The sequence below is a fragment of the Camarhynchus parvulus genome, chromosome 1 (assembly GCF_901933205.1).
Source record: "Camarhynchus parvulus chromosome 1, STF_HiC, whole genome shotgun sequence".
In the NCBI taxonomy this organism is placed as follows: domain Eukaryota; kingdom Metazoa; phylum Chordata; class Aves; order Passeriformes; family Thraupidae; genus Camarhynchus; species Camarhynchus parvulus.
The window spans coordinates 98787553-98794091 of record NC_044571.1 but is presented as its reverse complement, the minus strand read 5'-3'; positions in this window follow the sequence as shown (position 1 = coordinate 98794091).

Here is a 6539-nt window from a genome sequence, read left to right as displayed (position 1 = left end):
CTGTGTTGATTGAGGTCTTTCTGCTGCCTGGTTGTGTTTGAGGCGTCTAATAGTAATGGTTTCTACACGGTCAAAAACTGTTGCCGGTATGAGTGTGAGTGACCAAGTTGAGCCCTCCAAAAAGGATGCATCTGTACAGACCCATCCGTGCCCAGGGTGTCTGAGCTTATCAGTGGCTTCAGGGAGTGTTGTGGAGGAAACCTGCCTGCGGTGTGAACAAGTGAACGACCTCCTTTCACTAGTGGCTGAGCTTAGGGAGGAAGTTGAAAGGTTAAGGAGTATCAGGGAAAGTGAAAGGGAAATAGACTGGTGGAGTTCAGCCCTTCCATCTTTAAGGGAGGCCTCTGACCAAGAAACTGAGGACTTACATGCCTCCCGCTTTCAGGCAATAGAAGGGCACCTGAGAGATGAAGAGGAGTGGAAATGGGTCCCCATTCAGGGGAGTAATAACAAAAACTCCCCCCCACCCCCATCATCCAAACAGGTGCCACTTCAGAATAGGTATGAGGTCCTGGATCTAGAGACCCAACTAGATGATTTAGGAGAAAATTGTCTGCCCAGTGAACCCCCCAATTATGATTCATCTGTAAGACGGATCACTACCTCTAACATCAAGAAGAAAAGAAGGGTAATTGTTGTAGGTGATTCCCTTCTGAAGGGAACTGAGGGCCCCATATGTCGACCAGACCCATCCCACAGGGAGGTCTCTTGCCTCCCCGGGGCCCGGGTACAAAATATCACTGAGAGACTCCCTGGGCTGATTCAGCCCTCTGATTATTACTCACTGCTGATACTCCAGGCTGGCAGTGATGAAATTGAAAAGAGGAGTATCAGGGCAATTAGAAAGGACTTCAGGGTACTGGGGCAGGTAGTTGATAGGGCAGGAGCTCAGGTAGTGTTCTGCTCAGTCCCTTTGGTAGCGGAGGAAAATGATGAAAGAAATAGGAGGATCCGCATCATCAACAAGTGGCTTAAGGGTTGGTGTCATCAGCACAATTTTGGATTCTTTGATCATGGGGAAACTTTTACAGCATCTGCTCTGCTGGAACCAGATGGGGTACATCTCAGTTAAGGGCAAAAGGTTTTTAGCTCATGAACTGGCAGACCTCATTGAGAGGGCTTTAAACTAGGTTTGAAGGGGGAAGGGGAAGCAGCTGAGCTATCTGTAAGCAGACCCAAGGGTTGCAAGGCTAAGTTAGGGGTGAAGTCAGTAGCCCAGCTGAGATGCATATATACCAATGCACGCAGCTTGGGCCACAAACAAGAAGAACTGGAGGCCATGGTGCAACTGCAGAGCTATGATGTAGTTGCTATCACGGAAACATGGTGGGATGACTCACATAGCTGGAGTACTGCACTGGATGGATACAAGCTCTTCAGAAGAGACAGGAAAGGAAGAAGAGATGGAGGTGTGGCCCTTTATATTAAGCAGACTTTCAATGCTGTAGAAATTGAAACTAAGGAAGATGGAGTTGAATGTCTATGGGTAAGAATTAAGGGGAAGGCCAACAAGGCTGACACCCTACTGGGAGTCTGTTATCGTCCACCCAACCAGGAAGAAGAGGTAGATGACTTATTCTATAAGCAGCTAGATAATGTTTCAAGATCATCAGCCCTTGTTCTTGTGGGTGACTTCAACCTACCAGACATCTGCTGGGAACTTAATACAGCAGTAAAGAGTCAGTCCAGGAAATTCCTAGAATGTATGGAGGACAACTTTTTGTTGCAGCTGGTGGGTGAACCCACCAGAGAAGGGACTATGTTAGATCTGCTGTTTGCAAATAGAGATGGGCTGGTGGGAGATGTGGTGGTTGGAGGTCGCTTGGGGCAGAGTGATCATGAAATAATAGAGTTCTCAATATTTGGTGAAGTCAGGAGGAGCACCAGTAAGACCCTTGCATTAGACTTCCGGAGGGCAGACTTTGGCCTGTTTAGGAGACTTATTCAGAGGGTCCCTTGGGAAGCAGCCCTTAAAAACAAAGGAGTTCAGGAAAGCTGGGCATGCCTCAAAACAGAGATCTTGAGGGCACAGGAACAGACTGTCCCTGTGTGCCGGAAGATCAGCCAATGGGGTAAACGTCCAGCCTGGCTGGGCAAGGAGGTTTTGGAGGAACTTAGGAATAAAAAGAGGATGTATCGGCATTGGAAGGAGGGTCAGGTCTCTAAGGAAGTATTCAAGAAGGCTGCTAGAGTATGCAGAAAAAAAATTAGGGAGGCCAAAGCTCAGTTTGAATTTAGAATGGCGACTTCTGTAAAGGATAATAAAAAATGTTTTTACAAATACATTAATGCTAGAAGGAAGGGTAAGACCAGCCTTTGTTCTTTATTGGACAAGGGAGGGAACTTAGTATCTGGAGATGAGGAGAAGGCAGAAGTGCTTAGTGCCTACTTTGCCTCAGTTTTTAGTGGGAAGATGATGTGCCCTCAAGACACCTGCCCGCCTGGGCTGGTTGATGGTGTCAGGGAGCAGAACGGTCCCCCCATTATCCAAGAGGAGGCAGTCAAAGAACTACTGTAATGCTTGGATGTTCATAAATCTATGGGACCAGATGAGATCCACCCCAGGGTAATGAGAGAGCTGGCAAATGAGCTTGCAAAGCCACTCTGCATCATTTACCAACAGTCCTGGTTCACTGGTGAGGTTCCGGATGACTGGAAACTGGCCAATGTGATACCCATTCACAAAAAGGGTGCAAAGGAAGATTCTGGTAATTATAGACCAGTCAGCCTGACCTCAGTACCTGGCAAAATAATGGAACAGTTTATATTAAGTGTCATCACAAAGAATTTACAGGATGGCCAGGGTATCAGACCCAGTCAGCATGGATTTAGGAGGGGTAGGTCATGTTTAACCAACCTGGTCACCTTTTATGACCAGGTAACCCGCCTAGTGGATGCAGGAAAGGCTGTAGATGTTGTTTATTTGGATTTCAGCAAGGCCTTTGACACTGTCTCCCACAGCACACTCCTAGACAAGCTGGCAGCCCATGGCTTGGACAGGAGCACTCTGTGCTGGGTTAGGAACTGGCTGCATGGCCGGGCCCAGAGAGTGGTGGTGAATGGTGCTGCATCCAGCTGGCGGCCAGTCACCAGTGGTGTTCCTCAGGGTTCTGTGCTGGGGCCAGTTCTGTTTAATATTTTTATCGATGACATGGATGAGGATTTAGAGTTTTTCATTAGCAAATTTGCAGATGACACTAAGCTGGGAGCATGTGTTGATCTATCAGGGGGACAGAGAGCTTTGCAGAGGGACTTGGAACGGTTGGATGGATGGGCAGAATCTAATGGGATGTAGTTCAATAAGTCCAAGTGCCGAGTCCTGCACTTTGGCCACAATAACCCCCTGCAACTTTATAGGCTGGGGACGGAGTGGCTGGACAGTGCTCAGGCGGAAAGGGACCTGGGGGTGCTGGTTGACAGTCGGCTGAACATGAGCCAGCAGTGTGCCCAGGTGGCCAAGAAGGCCAAAGGCATCCTGGCCAGTATCAGGAACAGAGTGGCCAGCAGGAGCAGGGAGGTCATTCTTCCCCTGTACTCGGCACTGGTGAGGCCACACCTTGAGTATTGCATCCAATTCTGGCCCCTCAGTTTAGGAAGGACGTTGAGATGCTTGAGCATGTCCAAAGAAGAGCAACGAGGCTGGTGAGGGGCTTGGAACACAAGCTGTATGAAGAACGACTGAGGGAGCTGGGGTTCAGCCTGGAGAAAAGGAGACTCAGAGGTGACCTTATCACTCTCTTCAACTTCCTGAAGCGTGGCTGTGGTGAGCTGGGCATCGGTCTCTTTCTCTGGGCAACAACAGACAGAACAAGAGGACACAGTCTCAAACTGTGCCAAGGGAGATACAGGCTAGAATTAAGGAGGAAGTTTTTCACAAAGAGTGATCAAATACTGGAATCATCTACCCAGGGAGGTGGTGGAGTCACCATCCTTCAATGTGTTTAAAAAAAGACTGGATCTGGCACTTGGTGCCATGATCTAGTTGAGGTGTTAGAAGATGGGTTGGACTCGATGATCTTAAAGGTCTCTTCCAACCTAGAAATTCTGTGATTCTGTGTGATCTTTAGGCTCCCTTACACCTCATTCTAGGACTCTATTTAAAAATAATTCTTAATCGAGAATAGGCATAGCTAAAGTAACTCCAGGTCTGAAAAAGAGAAGAGCAGTGCCCTTTTCTTTAAAAGGCCTTAAAGCTGAACTAGTAAGTTTTAAATGCTGTGTGTTGTAGGGATAGTAACCATAGCACTTCAGGGACACAGGTTGAAGTTCACTCTTGTCCCTGGCTTTTATTCATATTTGTAATAAGATCAGACCTTAAAATCTTTGGCTAGATTTGGAAAATAAAGGGACGACTAGTGGATGGGCCCATTTTGATCAAATGGAAATAGTTACTTTTAATTTTATGGGCTGAAATCTTTATCTATGCTGAGACCACCCAGCCCACTCGTTGATGGGGTGCTGTGAGAAGCAGGAAAGCCCTTGGCTCTGTAAGCACTGCTCAGCAGTAGCTAAAACAGCCCTGTGTTATTAGTTTCCAGCACAAATCAAACACAGACCTACCATAGCCACTGTGAAGAAAATTACCTCTATTCCATCTGCAACCAAAAAGTTGGCGCTTCTAAGATGCTTTAAATTGTGAAAATTGAGAAGCCCGTGATCATAAAGAATGCTCTGGAAAATGTAAAATCTGGCACATTGTGTTTAAAGTGTTCATGTGTTGGACTGAAAGCCATAAACCATTAGAAAAGCCTAAACAATTCTCAGACAATGTACTGCTGTGAGGAGCAGCAGTCTAGCAGTCAGGGATGTTTGCTTAGCATTGTGCTAAACTGCATTCAAGCAGCAGCCTTTGGGAAATCTTTTCCTATCCATTGTTACACCAGCTGAAGTTAGCCAGCCCCTTGAGCATTAGCAGCATGTTTTCTGGGAAGTGCATGGAAAATGTCCTGAGCAGTTTTCTAGTGCTTATGCCTTAGAGCCTGTGGGACCTGCGGAGAAACAGGGGACACTGAGAAACTCTACAACCAGGATTCACTTTTCTTCTTTCCATCAGTAGTTCCTACAGCCCCTTCAACCTGATGTTTTGGGCAAATGCATGTGATATTGGAGCCCATGTTTTCCAGACTGCCTCTCCAGCTGTCTTGTACTGTTGAGCTCTCCAGGACAGAGATGCACTTGTCCTCTCCTCATTGCAGCTTGCTTATTTCCAGGCTCAGTATCTTTACAGCAGATTGGCTTCCCTGTTGGTCTTTGATTCTTTGGCTTTATTCACAGATATGGAAATTGTTAAACACATGAACTAGGTATTGTTTTACTAGTAGGACAGATAAGCTGCCTTTATCTCACCTGCTTTCTCATATTCCTAGCTGCCTGATGCTTTCCTTTCTTTGGTATAGCAGTGTCAGTGTTAAATAAGCAGAATCTATTCTGGGCAGCCCATGGCTGAGATGGCCGTGGCCATGTCCATTGTCTGGTGGAGAAGGAGAAAGGAAGACCAGGAAGAGTTTCTCTTAGTCCCAAAGGTAAGCAGAGCCACCTGGAAGAAATGGAAACCTGTGTTCCTTCCTGCCTGTCCCTGGAGTGGGAATACAGCACAGCTGCTTGAGGCAGGTTCATGGAAAGGATGATGCCTATAGGAAAGCTTCTCTGTAACCTTTTGGAAAAGGACTTGAGGAAGCTGTAAGATGATTCTTCTAACGAAAGTGTTATCCCTTTAAAGCATTAGATGTGAAAACCATCTGGACGGCACCAGGTCAGCCAAAGAGTTTTTCCAACAGTTAAATTTTAGTTCTGCCTGAAACCAGGGGCCATGCTGAACTTATGTGCAAGGTGAGAGTGAAACTCGCTGTTCCAAGGACTGCAGCAGTACAAGACCTGGGTGATTGTGGAAGGGAAAAAAGATTGGAGAAGTGATACAAGGGTAATGTAGCAAAAGGAGACAGATCAAAGGTGTCTATAGAAAGGGAACAGTGTGCGTTGTACCCTTTGCAGACTGTCCAATGCATTGTTTGTTAAACCTCACCATACTTCAGCACAAAAGCGTGTTTTAGTTTGCCTCAGGGAGCAAACCAAAACATTCCTCAACACTTGCCTATAATCAAGAATGGGTTCAGTAGTCCCATATACATAATCAAAAATACTGTGTTTTATTGATTATTTTTTGTAGATAAGAGAGAGAAGGGCAATGGGGCCAAGGGTCCAGCATAACTTCATCTTACTGCATATAATTCTGGAAAAAAATAAGGAAAGACTGATTATTTTTCATTATCTAGCTTTCTGTAGTCAAATCAAAATAACTAGCAAGTGTTTCTGGTGTGATAAACAAGGATGTAAGGTGGTCATCAGCTGCTTAAGCTGTACTTCTTTTGGCACTAATGACATTTAGATGTTGTGTGGTGATGAGGTTGAACAGACCTCACTAATGCCACTGACTCTCAACCCAAACAGACTTTTACATGGGGCTTTTTGTAGAACATGGGGGCAAACACAGAGTAATTGGTTTCTGGTCTCTGTGCAAAACTACTTACCATGTTAGAGAT